We start from the raw sequence: 20,599 nt of genomic DNA on the forward strand, positions 1-20,599 counted from the left end.
CCAATTCCCCTTTTGAAAGTTATTATTGAATCTGCTTCCAGCGCCGTTTCAGGCAGCGCGTTCCAGATCCTAACCACTTGTAAAAAAGTTTTTCCTCATGTCGCCTCTGGTTCTTCTGCCAGTCAACTTAAATCTGTGTCCTCTGGTTCTCGACCCTTCCACTTATGGGAACAGTTTCTCTCCCTCTACTCTGTCCAGACCCCTCATGATTTTGAACACCTCGATCAAATCTCCTCTCAACCTTCTCTACTCGAAGGAGAACAACCCCAGCTTCTCCAGTCTATCCCCGTCACTGAAGTCCTTCATCCCTGGAACCATTCTCGTAAATCTTTTCTGCACCCTCTCCAAGGCCTTCTCATTCTTCCTACAGTGCGGTGCCCAGAATTGGACACAATACAGCTGGGGCCTAACCAGTGATTTATTCAGGTTCATCATAACTTCCTGGTGTTTGGACTCTCTGCCTCTATTTATAAAGTGCAGGATCTCGTATGCTTTATGAACTGAACATTTCCTGTTCTTGCACCCACCTTTAAAATGGTATCATTTAGGTTGTTTTGTCAAAACGAGTCGAGGGTTATGGGTAGCGGGCAGGGAAGTGGAGTTGAGGCCAAGATCAGATCAGCCATGGTCGTATTGAATGGCGGAGCAGGCTCGAGGGGCCAAATGGCCTACTCCTATTTCTTATGTCTCTCCTCAGTCTCCCTACCCAAATGTATCAGCTCACACTGTTCTGCATTGAATTTCAGCTTCTAAGATGTCACACACCACAGTCGAGGCAGCTGTCAGATGGCTTGTGTCACATTAAGCACTGATAACCTCTTCATTTTCAAGAGTCAGCCATGGCTCAGTGGGTAGCACACTCTCCCGAGTTAGCTCATGGATTCATGTCCCACTCCAGAGGCTTGAGCCCACAATCCAGGCTGACACTCCCAGTGCATTACCGAGGGAGCGCCACGCCGGCGGAGGGGGGGGCAGCCCCGAGGGAGCACCGTGGGAGGGTGGGGGGGGGGGCAGCCCCGAGGGAGCACCGCACTGTCGGTGGTTCCATCTCTCGGATGAGATGTTAAGCTGAGGCCCTCTCAAGTGATGCAAAAGCTCCCGCGGCACTATTTGAAGAAACATAGAAAATAGGTGCAGGAGTAGGCCATTCGGCCCTTCGAGCCTGCACCGCCATTCAATAAGATCATGGCTGATCATTCAACCTCAGTACCCCTTTCCTGCTTTCTCTCCATACCCCTTGATCTCTTAGGCCGTAAGGGCCATATCTAACTCCCTTTTGAATATATCTAACGAATTGGCCTCAACAACTTTCTGCGGTAGATAATTCCACAGGTTAACCACTCCCTGAGTAAGGGAGTTCACTCCAGGGTGCTGGCCAATATTTATCCTTCAACCAACATTTAAATCAGATTATCTGGATATTTATTTCATTGTAGTTTGTGGGAGCTTGCTGTGGGCAAATTTGCTGCCATGTTTACAACACTTCAAAAGTACTTAATTAACTGCAAACTACTTTTGGATGTCCTGAAGCTGTAAAAGCTGCTATATAAATGCAACTCTTTCTTTCATTTTAGGAACATAAGAAATAGGAGCAGGAGTAGGCCATTTGACTCCGCCATTCAATATGATCATGACTGATCTGATCTTGGCCTCAACTCCACTTTCCTGCCCTCTCCCCTGGACTTTAGAGCACGCTATCTTTTTTTTTTAACCTGCACTACAATAACACAGTCCAGCTTACGCAGCAGGGAATGCCTAACCTTTGAACCTCTGGGAATCCCCGCAACCACTCATCTGCCTGTGAGCAGCTCCACACTGGCCCAGCACTGCCTCCTGCCCATATTCCCGACGCTGCAGTGTTCGAGCACCGGTAACCTGCCCGGGACGTGACGTGGGAAGGCACAGAATTCAGAATCAACTGCAACAACTTGTATTTATGTAGCGCCTTTAACATAGTGAAACGTCCCAAGGCGTTTCACAGGAATATTATGCGATTAAAATTTGACACCGAGCCGCACTAGTAGAAATTAGTGCAGGTGACCAAAAGCTTGGTCAGAGAGGTAGATTTTAAGGAGAGTCTTGAAGGAGGAAAGAGAGGTGGAGAGGTTTAGGGAGGGAGTTCCAGAGCTCGGGGCCCAGGCAACAGAAGGCACGGCCACTGATGGTGGACGATTACAATCAGGGATGCTCAAGACGGCAGAATTAGAGGAGCGCAGACATCGCAGGGGGGTTGTGGGGCTGGAGGAGATTACAGCGATAGGGAGGGGTGAGGAGGCCATGGAGGGATTTGAAAACAAGGATGAGTATTTTGAAATCAAGGCGTTGCTTAACGGGGAGCCAATGTCGGTCGGTGAGCACGGGGTGATGGGTGAGCGGGACTTGGTGCGAGTTCGGACACGGGCAGCCGAGTGTCAATGACAACTGGGTAGACCAACAGTCTTTCCTCTCGTCCTGAAAATATCGACCCGGGATAGAGCTTCTTGCTCCCCCTCCCCGTACCTCACTCCTAAACCCCTCCGCTACCCCGCCACCCGTACCTCACTCCTAAACCCCTCCGCCACCCCCCCCGTACCTCACTCCTAAACCCCTCCGCTACCCGTACCTCACTCCTAAACCCCTCCGCCAACCGTACCTCACTCCTAAACCCCTCCGCCACCCCCTCCCCGTACCTCACTCCTAAACCCCTCCGCCACCCGTACCTCACTCCTAAACCCCTCCGCCACCCCCCCGTACCTCACTCCTAAACCCCTCCACTACCCGTACCTCACTCCTAAACCCCTCCGCTACCCGTACCTCACTCCTAAACGCCTCCGCTACCCGTACCTCACTCCTAAACCCCTCCGCTACCCGTACCTCACTCCTAAACCCCTCCGCTACCCGTACCTCACGCCTAAACCCCTCCGCCACCCCCCCCCGTACCTCACTCCTAAACCCCTCCGCTACCCCGCCACCCGTACCTCACTCCTAAACCTCTCCGCCACCTCCCTCCCCGTACCTCACTCCTAAACCCCTCCGCTACCCGTACCTCACTCCTAAACCCCTCCGCCACCCGTACCTCACTCCTAAACCCCTCCGCCACCCGTACCTCACTCCTAAACCCCTCCGCCACCCGTACCTCACTCCTAAACCCCTCCGCCACCCCCCTCCCGTACCTCACTCCTAAACCCCTCCGCTACCCGTACCTCACTCCTAAACCCCTCCGCTACCCGTACCTCACTCCTAAACCCCTCCGCTACCCGTACCTCACTCCTAAACCCCTCCGCTACCCGTACCTCACTCCTAAACCCCTCTGTCACCCCCCCCCCCCCCCCCAAGACTCATCCGTTTACCACCCCATCACTGGATAGTGATCAGGAGCAGGAACCCTGATCTCTCCCCTTGCTCAGGGACAGCTGAAGCCAAGCATAGCCTAAGCCTGCTCCCACTCTGCTACAGAGACCAGGGACTGAAGCTGGCAGCTGCTCCAATAATAATCAAGGGCTGTAGCTGACAGGTGCATTGGGACATGAGCTAAGGCCACCCTGGCCCATTTAACACACAGTGCTGGCAAGCCGGATATCCTGGCGTGTAACTCAGCCAGTAAACACCCCCAGCACAGATGGAGTGCGTGCGTGTGTGTGTACATACACCAGGATGAAGTGATCCAGTTAGATACGGAGGAGCTCTCCTAGAGTGAAGGGGCAGACTATGTCCTCAAATACAAACAGGGTACCTCCCACTAAAATAAACGGAGCCAGCAACATCTGAAACAACACTTTGGGGACACAGTATCTGAGTAATGAGAGATGAGCGATGAGTGTAGCGGGCTCGGGAGAAACAGGACCTCTGCATCCCAAAGCTCGCCATCACTGGGGGTTTTCCTCACCTCGTGCCTGGGTCTGTTGGGAGACTCAGCGACAGAGATTGATTATAGTCAAAACCAGGCTATTTTCAAGGTGCGCTGGGTTTTGGCTACGTAGAATACCTGTTGCAGCCTTTCGGCAAACCCTGCTCTCGCAATCCTGCCGGCATCTTCTGGAAAGAGGCCAGCAATGTTTAGATACGACAGATGTGCTTATTCCCACTCTAACTGCAGTCACACCTTGGCTGTACAAAGACTCCCTCAGTGAGCTATAATGTGCCAGGCAGCATAGAATCATACACAGGAGACCATTCGGCCCATCGTGCCTATGCCGGCTCTGTAAAAGAGCTATTCAGTCAATCCCGCTCCCCCTGCTCTTTCCCCATAGCCCTGCAAACGTTTCCTTTTCAAGTATTTATACAATTTCCTTCTGAAAGTTACTATTGAATCTGCTTCCAGCACCCTTTCAGATCACAACAACTCGCTGCGTAGAAACATTCTCATCTACCCCTCTGGTTCTTTTGCCAATCACCTTAAATCTGTCTCCTCTGGTTACCGAAACCTCCTGCCACTGGGAACAGTCTGTCCTGATTTACTCGATCAAAACCCTTCATGATTTCGAACACCTCTATCAAATCTCCTCTTAACCATCTCTGCTCCAAGGAGAACAACCCCAGCTTCTGCAGTCTCTCCACATCACTGAACTCCTTCAATGTGGCGCCATTCGAGGAAATCTCCTCCGCACCCTCTCCGAGGCCTTGACATCCTTCCTGTGGTGGCTGGATTCAGATCTCTCCACTTGTCTCTGCCCACTCGTGTCATCCACCAACAGTTCCTCCTTAGTCTATTAACACTCCCAGCCACAGGCAGGCAGACTCCACATTCCTGGCAACACGGGGAAGGGATCCGGAAGTGACCGGGATTTAGAAGAGGGCGCCGAAGACACTTTTGAGGAAGTACACTGAGGGGAAACAAAGAACATCGCTCTTGTGGGATCTTGCTGCGTTTCCTACATTACAACAACTTGTATTTATATAGCGCCTTTAACATAGTGAAACGCCCCAAGGCGCTTGACAGGAGTATTAGGAGATTTAAAACCGAGCCACACAAATAGAAATTAGGGCAGGTCAAAGAGGTCGGTTTTAAGGAGCGTCTTGAAGGAGGAAAGAGAGGTAGAGAGGCGGAGAGGTTTAGGGAGGGAGTTCCAGAGCTTGGGGCCCAGGCAACAGAAGGCACGGCCACCGATGGTTGAGCGATTATAATCAGGGATGGTCAAGAGGGCAGAATTAGAGGAGCGTAGACATCTCAGGGGTTGTGGGGCTGGAGGAGATTACAGAGATAGGGAGGGGCGGAGCCATGGAGGGATTTGTAAGCAAGGATGAGAATTTTAAAATCGAGGCGTTGCTGAACCGGGAGCCAATGTAGGTCAGCGAGCACAAGGGGTGATGGGTGAGCGGGACAGTGCAAATCAGGACACAGGCAGCCAAGACAGCAGTGACGGCACTTCAAAATAATACTTAATTGGCTGTAAAGCACTTTGGGATGTCTGGAGGCCATGAAAGTTATTGAAATACAAATTCTTTCTTTACACGAATTCTGTCTCGGGGCAAGCTGAACAGTTAGGGGGACAGTAGCCTACTGGTTATGGAAGCTTATCTCTCAACCAACATCACAAACAGATGATCTAGTCACTATCACGTTGCTGTTTGTGGGAGCTTGCTGTGCTTTTCCCACATTACAACAGTGACTACATTTCAAAAAAGTACTTCATTGGCTGTAGAGCGCTTTGGGACGTCCCAAGGTGGTGAAAGATGTAAGTCTGTCTTCCTTTAATGAAATAAATGCCCTGATTTTATGGTACTGAGTGAGGCAAGCAGAGCAGGAGAATACAGTCTGTGCTGAGAGTTAGGGAACTACAAGTGACAAAATGCAGAGACAAGTTTCCTGCTCCCAGCTGACTCTGCTGCATCGGGCGGGCTTGAACACTGGGCTACCAACTAAACACGTGTGTGAGGTGTCAGAGGGCACTCGACACTCACTTAAATCCAACACGGCTCAGTGTTCAGCAAAGGTCCACAAACCAAAAGCATCGAGACACCGCATACCTTTCGCCGAGCGTGAAATGCGTTGGGAATTCCTCGCCCCCACTGATCAAAATTTCACCCAATAAACTCCCCCGCCCACTGCTTCACAGGCACAGCAGACTTGCGGTTTGGAACACAGCAGAAGTGGGCCTTTCAGCCCCCTCGACCCCGTTAGATCATGGCTGGTCTGTGGCTTGACTCCCTTTACCTGCATTGGTTCCAACTTCCTTGTTCCACAACATCAATTTTGTTCATAGAAGCCCTGGTTTATATTTGTAGGATGTTTAACCAGGTAGTGGATGGGGGAAAAACAAGTGACACTGGACCTCCTAATTCAATGATTGATGAGGGATGTTAGTTAAGGGATAAATATTGGCCAGGACATTGGGGATAACTCCCCTGCTCTTCGAAATAGTGCCATGGGATCTTTTACATCCACCCGAGAGAGCGGACGGGGTTTAACGTTTCATCCGAAAGATGGAACCTCACAGTGTGGCACTCCGTCAGCATGAGTGCCATTAAAAAGCTGTGCCCCTCAAAGGCTCATCGCTCAGTGCGGATGGACAGGGTACAATTGCTGTCTGTGGAACAAATAAGGCAAAAGGGGAGATATTTTGAAATAATTAAGTGTGGAACAAAATGGGATTAAAGGATTCCGAGGAGGAGGAAATTGGGGCTCCCCCCATAACACCAGCCTGCAGCCACTCACCCCAGCCCCGACCATCCCTTAGAGCCCTTTTCTCGAGAGACCCCAGCCGAGTTTAGCCCCCCAACCGCCACAAACTGCAGCTCCAACTCACCCTCACCTTACCCCTCACCCCCAACACTCCGCTCCTCACCCCCACCACTCCGCTCCTCACCCCCACCTTACCCCTCACCCCAACACTCCGCTCCTCACCCCCACCTTACCCCTCACCCCCACCTTACCCCTCACCCCAACACTCTGCTCCTCACCCTCACCTTACCCCTCACCCCAACACTCCGCTCCTCACCCCCACCACTCCGCTCCTCACCCTCACCTTACCCCTCACCCCAACACTCCGCTCCTCACCCTCACCTTACCCCTCACCCCAACACTCCGCTCCTCACCCCCACCTTACCCCTCACCCCCACCTTACCCCTCACCCCCACCTTACCCCTCACCCCCACCACTCCGCTCCTCACCCTCACCTTACCCCTCACCCCAACACTCCGCTCCTCATACCCACCTTACCCCTCACCCCCAACGCTCTGCTCCTCACCCCCAACACTCCGCCCCTCACCCCCAACACTCTGCTCCTCACCCCCAACACTCCGCCCCTCACCCCCAACACTCCGCCCCTCACCCCCAACACTCCGCCCCTCACCCAATTACTTACATCACCCCCAACACACCGTCACCTCCAACACTCAACCCACAACTTCCCCCTCACCCCAACCCCCTCACCCACTACTACTTACATCACCTCCAACTCACCCTCACCTTACACCCCCCTCAACTTCCCCTCACCCCCAACACTCCGCTCCTCACCCCCACCTTACCCCTCACCCCCAACACTCCGCTCCTCACCCCGCTCCTTACCCCTCACCCCCAACACTCCGCTCCTCACCCCGTTACTTACATCACCCCACAACACGTACCCCCAAACCTCCATCCCATTACTTACATCCCCACCCCCACCCCCCAACAGCCTGACACCCCTCCAGCGGCCTCGGCTTCCCGCACACCCCGGGCCCCGGACCCTGCTCCCCCCCGCCCCCGGGGGCAGGCCTGCCCTCACCGGCTCGCCCTCCCCCGCCGCCTCCCTCACCGGGAGCGGGTGGCCTGACCTGGCGCGGCCTCCGACTCCCTCTCCTGGGCTGTGTCCGGGCTCTCTCTCTCTCTCTCTCTCTCTCTCGGTGTCCGGGACGGGGAGTCAGCGGGCTCCGGCCGCCATCTTCAGCCGCCAATCGGCGACGTGTACATCCTGACGTCACCTGCCGACCTGCGTCATGACGTCACCTCCCCAAGCGGCGCACGCTCATCCTTTATTTTTAAAATAGATATTTATTTATCTCCACAGCTGCACAAATTTAATCGCCGTTATTGAATCAGTTATTTTTATATTTAGATTTTCTATTTATAAATGTAGTGCGTGTTTTGAAAGAAGAAGGTTGAAAGCTTCGGATTTCTTTGACGGAAATTGCCGAAGTGAAGTCCGGCCTCTTAAAGGGACCGCGTCACGGAATCACACAGCGCGCAGGGAGGCCATTCAGCCCATCGTTCCTGCGCTGGCTCTTTGGAAAGTGCCATCCCCCGCTCCTTCCCCCTCCAGAAAAATCACTGCCCATGTCTCCTTTTCAACTATTTATCCAATTCCCGGTTTGAAAGTTACTATTGAATCTGCTCCCACCGCCCTTTCAGGCAGCGCATTCGCGATCACAACAGCTCGCTGCGTTAAACACATTCTCCTCACCTTCCCTTAAATCTCCGTCCTCTGGTTACCGATTCTCCTGCCAGTGCAAACACTTTCTCCCGATCTACCCGATCAAAAACCCATCATAATTTTGAAATTATTCTTTCAAAGGTGGCAAACTGAAATCTGATAGAGCAGTACAACATTCTCAGGGGGTTTGATAAGGTAAATCAGGAAATCTGGTCAATGAGTCTGTAAAAAGGAGGACATTTTAAAATTCTCATCCTTGTTTTCAAATCCCTCCATGGCCTCACGGAGTAGGCCATTCGGCCCTCGAGCCTGCTCCGCCATTCAATAAGATCATGGCTGATCTTCGACCTCAACTCCACTTTCCAGCACTTTCCCAATAATTCCTTGATTCCCTTAAGTCTCAAAATTCTAGTTTACAAACCCCTCCATAGCCTCGCCCCTCCCTATCTCTGTAATTTATTTCAGCCTCACAACCCTCCGATATATCTGCGCTCCTCTAACTCTGCCCTCTTGAGCATCCCTGATTATAATCGCTCCACCATCGGTGGCCGTGCCTTCAGCTGCCTGGGCTCCAAGCTCTGGAACTCCCTCCCTAAACCTCTCCGCCTCTCTACCTCTCTCTCCTTCTTTAAAACGTTCCTTAAAACCTACCTCTTTGACCAAGCTTTTGGTCACTGCGCTAATTTCTTTTTATATGGCTCAGTGTCAAATTTATTTAACATAAGAACATAAGAAATAGGAGCAGGAGTCGGCCATACGGCCTCTCGAGCCTGCTCCGCCATTCAATAAGATCATGGCTGATCTGATCATGGACTCAGCTCCACTTCCCCGCCCACTCCCCATAACCCCTTATCCCCTTATCGTTTAAGAAACTATCTATTTCTGTCTTAAATTTATTCAATGACCCGGCTTCCACAGCTTTCTGAGGCAGCGAATTCCACAGATTTACAACCCTCTGAGAGAAGAAATTTCTCCTCATCTGTTTTAAATGGGCGGCCCCTTATTCTAAGACCATGCCCCCTAGTTCTAGTCTCCCCCATCAGTGGAAACATCCTCTCTGCATCCACTTTGTCAAGCCCCCTCATAATCTTATACTTTTCGATGAGATCACCTCTCATTCTTCTGAACTCCAATGAGTAGAGGCCCAACCTACTCAACCTTTCCTCATAAGTCAACCCCCTCATCCCCGGAATCAACCGAGTGAACCTTCTCTGAACTGCCTCCAAAGCAAGTATATCCTTTCTTAAATATGGAAAGCAAAACTGCACGCAGTACTCCAGGTGTGGCCTCACCAATACCTTATATAGCTGCAGCAAGACCTCCCTGTTTTTATACTCCATCCCCTTTGCAATAAAGGCCAAGATACCATTGGCCTTCCTGATCACTTGTTGTACCTGCATACTATCCTTTTGTGTTCATGCACAAGTAACCCTAGGTCTCACTGTACTGCGGCACTTTGCAATCATTCTCCATTCAAATAATAACTTGCTCTTTGATTTTTTTTCTGCCAAAGTGCATGACCTCACACTTTCCAACATTATACTCCATCTGCCAAATTTTTGCCCACTCACTGAGCCTGTCTATGTCCTTTTGCAGATTTGTTGTGTCTTCACGCATTGCTTTTCCTCTCATCTTTGTATCGTCAGCAAACTTGTCTACGTTACACTCAGTCCCTTCTTCTAAGCCGTCCAAGATTTGTTTTGTTTGTAACACTGCTGTGAAGCACCTTGGGATGTTTTACGACGTTAAAGGCACTATATAAATAAAAGTTGTTGTTGTTGTTAATATCCCAAAATCTATCGATCTCTGACTTGAATATGTTCGACGACTGAGCCTCCATGGGTCTCTGGGGTGGAGAATTCCAAAGAATGACCCCCTGCCAAAGTACTAAAACATACCGGAGATGTAGTCTTGGCACAAATCCCTGACCCCATTGCTCTTATCTGGAAGGAGGAGAGCATTGCCAGAGGATTTCAGAGATTCCATAATCGTGACCATCTTCAAGGAAGGTGACAAGTCCGATTGCGTTAATTATAGAGGAGTTTCCCTGCCACAGGGAAAATTATCGCAAGAATTCTCCTCAATCGTCTTCTCCCCGTGGCTGAAGAGCTCCTCCCAGAGTGGCAATGCGTATTGCGCCACTAAGAGGCACAACGGACATGATCTTCACCGCGTAGCAAATCCCCCAAAAATGTAGGGAGCAGCATCAACCTCTGTACATGGCCTTCTTTGACCTCACAAAAGCCTCAACTGCGAGGAATTATGGAGTGTCCTTCTCAAATCCGGCTGTCCTCAAAAATTTCTTGCCATCCTCCGCCTGCTCCACGATGACATGCAGGCCGTGATCCTGACCAATGGATCCATCACAGACCCAATCCACGTTCGGACCGGGGTCAAGCAAGGCTGTGTCATCGCCCCAACGCTCTTCTCAATCTCCTCACTGCAATGCTCCATCTCACCCTCAGTAAGCTCCCCGCTGGAGTGGAGCTAATCTACAGGACAAACGGGAAATTGTTCAACCTCCGTCATCTCCAGTCCAGACCCAAAGTCGTCCCATCCTCTGTCATTAAATTACAGTATGCAGACGACACTTGCGTCTGTGCACACTCGGAGGTCAAACTGCAAACCATCGTTGACACCTTCACTGAAATGTACGAGAGTCTGGGCCTTACATTAAACATCCGTAACACAAAGGTTCTCTACCAACCTGCCCCGCCACACAGTGCTTCCCCCCCTCCCCCCCCCCGATTATCAAGATCCACGGCGCGGCCCTGGACAACGTGGACCATTTTCCATACCTCGGGAGCCTCCTGTCAACAAGGCCTTCGGTCGCCTGAGGAAGAGAGTGTTTGAAGACCAGGATCTCAAACCCAGCACCAAGCTCATGGTCTACAGAGCAGTGGTGATACCCACCCTCCTATATGCTTCAGAGACATGGACTATGTACAGTAGGCACCTCAAAACACTGGAAAAGTACCACCAATGCTGCCTCCGCAAAATCCTGCAAATCCACTGGCAGGATAGGCGACCAATGTCAGTGTTCTCGCTCAGCCCAACATCCCCAGCATCGAAGCACTGACCACGTTCGACCAGCTCCGGTGGGCAGGCCACATTGTCCGCATGCTTGATACAAGACTCCCGAAACAAGCACTCTACTCCGAGCTCCATCACGGCAAACGAGTCCCAGGGGGGCAGAGAAAACGCTTCAAGGATATCCTCAAATCCTCCTTGAAAAAATGTAACATCCCCACCGACTCTAGGGAATCCCGGGCCCAAGACCGCTCAAAGTGGAGGAGAAGCATCTGGGAAGGCACCGAACACCGCGAGGCTCTTCGCCGGGAGCACGCGGAAGCCCAGCACAAACAGCGGAAGGGGCGCACGGCAACCCAAGCCCCCCACCCACCCGTCCCTCCAACAACCGCCTGCCCCACCTGTGACAGAGACTGTAGGACCCACATTGGGCTCTTCAGTCACCTTATATTAGTGTGGAAACAAGTTATCCTCAACTCCAGGGGGCTGCCTAAGAAGAAGAAGAAGTTTCTCCTCATCTCAGTCCTAAAAGGCTGACCCCTTATCCTGAGACTGTGACCCCTGGTTCTAGACTCCCCAGCCAAGGGGAAACATCCTCCCTGCATCCACCCCATCAAGCCCTGTAAGGATTTTGTATGTTTCAATGAGATCACCTCTCATTCTTCTAAACTCTAGAGAATATAGGCCTAGTCTACTCAATCTCTCCTCATAGGACAATCCCCCCCATCCCAGGAATCAGTCTGGTGAACCTTTGTTGCACTCCCTCTATGGCAAGTATATCCTTCCTTAGGTAAGGAGACCCAAACTATACACAGTACTCCAGGGGCCCGAAATTGATGGCCTTACCAGCCACTGCCACTGATTGCCGCCCACTGCTGTGTGGGGGAGATGGGGTTCAGGGGAATGGGGTGGGTGGGGGAGAGGGGGAGAGGGGGACTGGGATGAGTGGGGGAGAGGGGAGTCTGAAAATGGGGTGGATGGAGGAGATGGGTATTGGGGAAATGGGGTGGGTGGGGAGAGGGGGTTTGGGAATGGGGTGAGTGGGGGAGAGGAGGTGGGGGAGAGGGGGTGGGGGAGAGGGGGTAGGGGGTTTGTGGAATGGGTTGGGTGGGGGAGAGGGGGTTTGGGGAATGGGGTGGGTGCAGGAGAGGGGGTCGGGGGAATGAGGTGGGTGGGGGGTACGGGGTTTGGGGAATGGGTTGGGTGGGGGAGAGGAGTTTGGGGAATGAGGTGGGTGGGGGAGTGGGGGGGTGGGTGGGAGTTTGGGGAATGTGTTGGGTAGGGGAGAGGGGGTTTGTGGGAATGGGGTAGGTGGGTGGGAGGTTTGGGGGGATTGGGTTGAGTGGGGGAGAGAGGGGTTTGGGGAATGGGGTGGGTGCAGGAGAGGGAGTCGGGGGAATGAGGTGGGTGGGGGGTTTGGGGGAATGGGTTGAGTGGGGGAGAGAGGGGTTTGGGGAATGGGGTGGGTGGGGGTTTGGGGAATGGGGTGGGTGGGGGAGTGGGGGGGTGGGTGGGGAGTGGGGGGGTGGGTGGGGGTTTGGGGAATGGGGTGGGTGGGGGAGTGGGGGGGTGGGTGGGGGTTTGGGGAATGGGGTGGGTGGGGGAGTGGGGGGGTGGGTGGGGGTTTGGGGAATGGGGTGGGTGGGGGAGTGGGGGGGTGGGTGGGGGTTTGGGGAATGGGGTGGATGGGGGAGTGGGGGGTGGGTGGGGTTTGGGGATTGGGGTGGGTGGGGGAGTGGGGGGTGGGTGGGGATTTGGGGAATGGGGTGGGTGGGGGGTTTGGGGAATGGGGTGGGTGGAGGAGTGGGGGGGGGGTGAGTGGGGGAGTGGGGGGGGGGTGGGTGGGGGTTTGGGGAATGGGGTGGGTGGAGGAGTGGGGGGGGTGGGTGGGGGAGTGGGGGGGTGGGTGGGGGTTTGGGGGGTGGGTGGGGGTTTGGGGAATGGGGTGGGTGGAGGAGTGGGGGGGTGGGTGGGGGTTTGGGGAATGGGGTGGGTGGGGGAGAGGGGGGTTTTGGGCGACCAACATTTCCTGCAGAGCCTGATTTTGCCAGTAAAGGGCCGCGTGAAACCTGGGGACCTCTGTGAGTAAACAGGGTGCGGTAACTCTGTGGTTATGTCACTGGACCAGTAATCCAGATGCCTGGATGAATAATCGGGTGACGTGAGTTCAAATCCCACCACGGCAGCCTGGGAATTTAAATTCCGTCAAATAAATCTGGAATACAAAGCCAGTGTCAGTAACAGTGACCATGAAACTACTGGATTGTCATTAAAGACCCGTCGGGTTCACTAACATCCTTGGGGAAGGAACTCTGCTATCCTGACCCAGCCTGGCTGATAGGTGAATCCAGACTCACAGCAGTGTCTTAACTGAAATGGCAGCTCACCATCAATTAGTGATGGGCAATAAATGCTGGCCTTGCCAGCAACGCCCACATCCCCGAACTGAATATCCCAAAGAAAAGAGTGACAGCTTGCTTCCTCTGGAGGGGGAAGGGGGAGTGAAGTGGGGTGGAGGTGAGGATTCTGGCTGGAAGAGGATGGGAGAAGGGAGAAGATTTTCACACTGAGGACTATTAGACCATGAGATGCTTCACCACAAGTGGCTATTGGGGCAGAGACTAGAGCATTATTGAAAAGCGAATGGGGTAAATATTTGAGAAGCAGGAATATAAAAGGACCTGGGGGAATTGGGGTTACCAGGCAGAGCAACAGCCTCGGGGGCTGAGTGGATTCCTTCTGTGCTGCAATTTCTGTCGTTGTATGAAAATTCTCCTTTGTGGAGTGGGGGGCTCAGAGAGCGGTTCGGTAATGTTGACGCCGAGCTGAGTTTCGGACAATGTGCCCTGTGAGAAGTGGTCCCACACTCTGAGCCTGCTGCCCCGTGGGTGATCTCGCGGCTGGATTCGGGGCGGTCTCTGCCGGCCGGTTCTGACGAGTGAACTCCAAGTATAGACGGGCTCCGAGAGAGGCTCCGAGCTCTGACTCGTTACCTTCACACACAGCCAGAATCCAGGGAGGTCGGGGGGAGAGAGCGGGGCTGTGAAATGTGGCATCGACAGCCTGACCTGACCATGTGCTGTGTGGGGGGATTCCTGGTGCAATTTTCAGGGTGAATACAGGAGAGATGCGATTGCACTCCAGACGGCAGTGTAATACATGCACCTGTGAGGATGCTCACAGCTTTGTAGAGCTGGCCGGCGCAGCTCTCCACCGGCTGGAGTGGCGGCCGTCCTGCAGGAGCCGCTGCTCGGGAATCTGTACCTCCACGACCGAGGTTTCAGGTGGCAGTCGGACGAGAGGGCTGTGGCTGGTGAGGTGACCAGGGTCAGGGACCTGCTCGATGGCGGAGGAGCGGGCTGGATGGCGCCAGACGTCTGCCGCGCGGCCGATGCCATCGAGTCGCTAAAAACAGCTCTGGGCCCTGACTCTGTTAGGTGCATCGAGGAGGCTCAAGCACGTGGGGAGATCCCGTCCGAACTGACCCCCGTCCGGACGGAATTCCTCATCGGCGCCAAGCCCCGAAACCTCCCTCGGGAGCCGGCGCCTCACAACTTGAGCCCCCTCGGGGAAATCCCCTCCGTGCCTTTCAGTTCTGCGCGGGCTGCTCCTGCACACTCTCCACGTTGCCATCCTCGTCTGCCGTCCAGACATGCTATTATGTCTGTAATCCACTTCTGAATGACTCCACGAGGCAGTGTGTTGTACCCAAACTGTAGTGACCTTGGTCCTTTATTCATAACTCCAGAGTGAGGCAGCCGTATGGTGGCTCCCATTTTATACAGCCTCTGCCACCAGGGCAGGAAACCCCGGTCTCCACCAGTTGCACCCTCTAGTGGTGCCAGCATAGTATATACACAGTGTAAACCTTAGTGACAGTACATCAGGTAACAAGTCTCCATCTACACAGTGACTACACAGAGAGTATGGCTACAGTCTGCATATATAACACACACCATGGCGCACCATCTTGCCGTCCGGAGGAGGCGAGGGTCCCCGATGGAGTGCTCTCTATGCGGGAGTCCTCCCACTGTTTATTGGGGACTTGGCCTGGAGGGTGGTGCACGGAGCAGTCCCATGCAATAAGTTTTTAAGTCAGTTCACGGGCTCCCAGGTCGCCTGCAATTTCTGCGGTCTGGAAGAGTCCGTGTTCCACGTTTTTATTGAATGTGCGAGGTTGCAGCCCCTGTTCCATTATTTGAAGGGGCTGCTCCTCAATTTCTGGCTGCACTTCAGTCCCACACTCCTGATCTTTGGGCACCCTGTGCGGAGGGGAGCGGGTCGGTCCGAGGGCCTCCTCGTAGGGCTGCTCCTGGGCACGGCCAAGGGGGCCATCAGCCGGTCCAGGCAGCGGGCGGTCGAGGGGGTCGTTCAGCCCGACTGCCTGCCTCTCTCCCGCGGTTACATCCGAGCCAGGGTGTCCCTGGAGATGGAGCACGCGGTGTCCACCGGTACGCTCGCGGCCTTCCGCGAGAGGTGGGCACCGGAGGGACTGGAGTGCATCATCGCCCCCGGCAACCAAATTTTAATTTGAATCTTTAGTGTCTAAAGTATAATTTGTTTAAGTTTGACGGTTTTAGTGCCCCCCCTCCTTTTAGCCAGGGGGCACTTGTATAATTTAGTTGTATAATTCTTAGTGCCCCCACCAAAAAAAACAAGAGGGCACTTGAAAAGATTTTGGAGTGTGCCTTCCCCCCCCCTCCCCCCTCCACTTTAATCAGGGGGCACTTGATTATTAGTTTACAACAAAATAGTTTAGAGCTTGCCGAGTCGCTAATAACTGGGCCCTGACTCCGTTAGGTGTGTCAAGGAGGCTCAAGCATGTGGGGAGATCCCAGGGGCAGGGGCAGGGGCAGGGGCAGGGAGGTGTTGCTACAGCTGTACAGGGCATTGGTGAGGCCACACCTGGAGTATTGTGTACAGTTTTGGTCTCCTAACCTGAGAAAGGACATTCTTGCTGTTGAGGGAGTGCAGCGAAGGTTCACCAGACTGATTCCCGGGATGGCGGGACTGACCTATCAAGAAAGACTGGATCAACTGGGCTTGTATTCACTGGAGTTCAGAAGAATGAGAGTGGACCTCATAGAAACGTTTAAAATTCTGACGGGTTCAGACAGGTTAGATGCAGGAAGAATGTTTCCAATGTTGGGGAAGTCCAGAACCAGGGGTCACAGTCTAAGGATAAGGGGGAAGCCATTTAGGACCGAGATGAGGAGAAACTTCTTCACCCAGAGAGTGGTGAACCTGTGGAATTCTCTACCACAGAAAGTAGTTGAGGCCAATTCACTAAACATATTCAAAAAGGAGTTAGATGAAGTCCTTACTACTAGGGGGATCAAGGGGTATGGCGAGAAAGCAGGAATGGGGTACTGAAGTTGCATGTTCAGCCATGAACTCATTGAATGGCGGTGCAGGCTCGAAGGGCCGAATGGCCTACTCCTGCACCTATTTTCTATGTTTCTATGTATCCCGTGTGAACTGACCCACGTCCGGACGAAATTCCTCATTGGCGCCAAGCCCCGAAACCTCCCTCGGGAGACGGCGCCTCACAACTTGAGCCTCCTCCGGGAAATCTCCTCTTGTGCCTTTCAGTTCTGCGCGGAGGGGATTCCTGTACAGGTTGCTCTTGCACACTCTCCACTTTGCCATCCTGAGGAGGTGAGGGTCCCCAATGGAATGCTCTCTATGCGGGAGTCCTCCCTCTGTTTATTGGGGACTTGGCCTGGAGGGTGGTGCATGGAGCAGTCCCGTGCAATCGGTTTTTAATTCGGTTCAAGGGCTCTCAGGCCGCCTGTAATTTCTGCGGTCTGGAGGAGTCCGTGTTCCACGTCTATGTTCAGTGTGTGAGGTTGCAGCCCCCTGTTTCAATATTTAAAGGGGCTGCTCCTCAAATTCTGGCTGCACTTCAGTCCCACACTCCTGATCTTTGGGCACCCTGTGCGGAGGGGAGCGGGTAGGTCCGAGGGCCTCCTCGTAGGACTGCTCCTGGCACGGCCAAGGGGGCCATCAGCCGGTCCAGGCAGCGGGCGGTCGAGGGGGTCGTTCAGCCTGACTGCCTGCCTCTCTTCCGCGGTTACATCCGAGCCAGGGTGTCCTTGGAGATGGAGCACGCGGTGTCCACCGGTACGCTCGCGGCCTTCCGCGAGAGGTGGGCACCAGAGGGAGTGGAGTGCATCATTTCAACAGGGAACAACATTTTAATTTGATTTGTTGAGATTCCCTTAAGGTTTATTTGTTAATTTGTGGGTTCTAGTTTCCTTTACCAAAGGCGGCACTTGGCTTAAAGTTATAATTTAAAATAGTTGTAGAGCTGTTGAGTTGGGAGTGGCTTAGCCAGTCACGTGATGTTTACACTACTCAATAAAACCCCAACCAGTTAGGTTCGGGGGATCCACGATTGGGGCAGGTGGTTGTGAGCCTGGTGGATGAACTGGTAATGTGTTGTGTGATTGTTAAACTTTTTCTAATAAACCAACTAGTTCTTAATAGCGATGTGCTGCTATGAATTCTTAAGCAAAGAACCCATGAAGCAAATACATTACAGGAAAGATGTGATTGCACTGGAGAAGTTAGAGGAGATTAACGAGGATGTTGCCTGGACTGGAGAATTTTAGCTATGAGGAAAGATTGGAGAGGCTGGGGTTGTTTGCTTTGGAACAGAGGAGGCTGAGGGGAGATTTAATTGAGGTGTATAAAATGATGAGGGGCCTGGATAGAGTGGATAGGAAGGACCTATTTCCCTTAGCAGAGGGGTCAACAGCCAGGGAGCAATAGATGTAAAGTAATTGGTAGGAGTTTTAGAGGGGATTTGAGGAGAAATGTCTTCACCCAGAGGGTGGAGGGGGTCTGGAACTCACGGCCTGAAAGGGTGGTAGAGGCAGAAACCCTCACCACATTTAAAAAGTACCTGGATGAGCACCTGAAGTGCCGTAACCTACAGGGCTACGGACCAAGAGCTGGGAAGTGGGATTAGGCTGGGTAGCTCTTTGTTGGTCGGTGCGGACACGATGGGCCGAATGGCCTCCTTCCGTGCTGTAAATTTCTATGATTCTATGAATATCAGCGGGTTATAGGATTACAACTTGTTACAGGTAGGGTAGCGGGGCATTACATCTGTTACTACCATTTGCATGTAAACTATGAGTGAGTTATTATCTTACTTTTCGTTATGCGGGGAACCTGAATGTTAACCAGCATTGCTATTAGTTACTGGTGCAATCGAACTTCCATCCACCTCTGGTTCCCCCGCCCCACCCCACTGACCCCATGAATCGCTCCCCCACTCTCGGTTTCCTCACCTACGTGTCAGCTGTGGTACACTCGACTCTGAGTGGCTTCACGGTCGGAGGGGCAGTACTGAGGGAGTGCTGTACTGTCGGAGGGGCAGTACTGAGGGAGCGCTGCACTGTCGGAGGGGCAGTACTGAGGGAGTGCTGCACTGTCGGAGGGGCAGTACTGAGGGAGTGCTGCACTGTCGGAGGGACAGTACTGAGGGAGCGCCGCACTGTCGGAGGGACAGTACTGAGGGAGCGCCGCACTGTCGGAGGGACAGTACTGAGGGAGCGCCGCACTGTCGGAGGGGCAGTACTGAGGGAGTGCTGCACTGTCGGAGGGGCAGTACTGAGGGAGCGCTGCATTGTCAGAGGGGCAGTACTGAGGGAGTGCCGCACTGTCGGAGGGGCAGTACTGAGGGAGCGCTGCACTGTCGGAGGGGCAGTACTGAGGGAGCGCCGCACTGTCGGAGGGGCAGTACTGAGAGAGCACTGCATTGTCAGAGGGGCAGTACTGAGGGAGTGCGCAATGTCGGAGGGGCAGTATTGAGGGAGTGCTGCACTGTCGGAGGGGCAGTATTGAGGGAACGCCGCACTGTCGGAGGGGCAGTACTGAGGGAGTGCTGCACTGTCGGAGGGGCAGTACTGAGGGAGCGCTGCATTGTCAGAGGGGCAGTACTGAGGGAGTGCCGCACTGTCGGAGGGGCAGTACTGAGGGAGTGCCGCACTGTCGGAGGGGCAGTACTGAGGGAACCTCTGCTGCACTGTCGGAGGGGCAGTACTGAGGGAGTGCCGCACTGTCGGAGGGGCAGTACTGAGGGAGTGCCGCACTGTCGGAGGGACAGTGCTGAGGGAGCACTGCACTGTCGGAGGGGCAGTACTGAGGGAGTGCCGCACTGTCGGAAGGGCAGTACTGAGGGAGCGCTGCACTGTCGGAGGGGCGGTACTGAGGTAGCGCTGCACTGTCGGAGGGGCACTACTGAGGGAGTGCTGCACTGTCGGAGGTGCCGTCTTTTGGATGAGACGTTAAGAGGCCCCGTCTGCCCTCTCAGCTGGACATAAAGATCCCACAGTCACTATTTGGAAGAAGAGCAGGGGAGTTCTCCCCAGTGTCCTAATCAATATTTATCCCTCAACTAACATCGCTAAAAACAAATTATCTGGTCATTGCTGTTTGTGGGAGCTTGCTGTGCGCAAATTGTCTGCCGCGTTTTCTACATTACAACAGTGACTACACTCCAAAAAATTACTTCATTGGCTGTAAAGCGCTTTGGGAAGTCCTGAGGTTGAGAAAACGCTATACAAATACAAGTCTGTTTATATTTCTTCCTCTCCTGCTACTCACAAGGCTGCTGCCTGCAGGAACGTCTCACACAACAGCTGCTATCATCAAACCACAAAAAAAGATTCTGAACTACAGGGGACACAACCGTTGTACGGTAAACTCACCTCCTGACTCCCCAAAGCCTCGCCACCATCTACAAGACACAAGTCAGGAGTGTGAGGGAACACTCTCCACTTGCCTGGATGGTGCAGCTCCAACAACACTCGAGGCTCACCACCATCCAGGACAAAGCAGCCGCTTGATTGGCTCCCCATCCACCACCTCCAACATTCACTCCCTCCACCACCGGCGCCCCCTGGCTGCAGTATGTACCATCTACAAGATGCACTGCAGCAACTCGCCAAGGCTTCTTCGGCAGCACCTCCCAAACCCGCGACCTCTGCCCCCTAGAAGGACAAGGGCAGCAGGTGCATGGGAACACCACCACCTCCACGTTCCCCTCCCAGTCACACACCATCCCGACTGGGAAATATATCGGCCGTTCCTTCATCGTCGCTGGGTCACAATCCTGGAACTCCCTCCCTAACAGCACTGTGGGAGCACCTTCACCACACGGACTGCAGCGGTTCAAGAAGGCGGCTCACCACCACCTTCTCAAGGGGCAATTAGGGATGGGCAATAAA

The 20,599-nt window shown here is 53.5% G+C and overlaps 1 protein-coding gene across 1 annotated transcript in view; it reads right to left on the minus strand.

Moving 5' to 3' along the window:
- LOC139233062 (protein transport protein Sec16A-like) overlaps positions 1 to 20,117 on the minus strand; it is a 71,459-nt gene extending 51,342 nt beyond the window's left edge. Inside the window, exons 1-3 of the mRNA XM_070863582.1 lie at positions 20,081 to 20,117; positions 7,735 to 7,930; positions 4,374 to 4,802 (exon numbers count right to left, since the gene is read on the minus strand). The gene's annotated coding sequence lies outside the window, so the exon portion shown is untranslated. The remainder of the gene's footprint in view (positions 1 to 4,373; positions 4,803 to 7,734; positions 7,931 to 20,080) is intronic.
- Positions 20,118 to 20,599: the final 482 nt, after the last annotated feature.

The sequence above is a fragment of the Pristiophorus japonicus genome, chromosome 20 (assembly GCF_044704955.1).
Source record: "Pristiophorus japonicus isolate sPriJap1 chromosome 20, sPriJap1.hap1, whole genome shotgun sequence".
In the NCBI taxonomy this organism is placed as follows: domain Eukaryota; kingdom Metazoa; phylum Chordata; class Chondrichthyes; family Pristiophoridae; genus Pristiophorus; species Pristiophorus japonicus.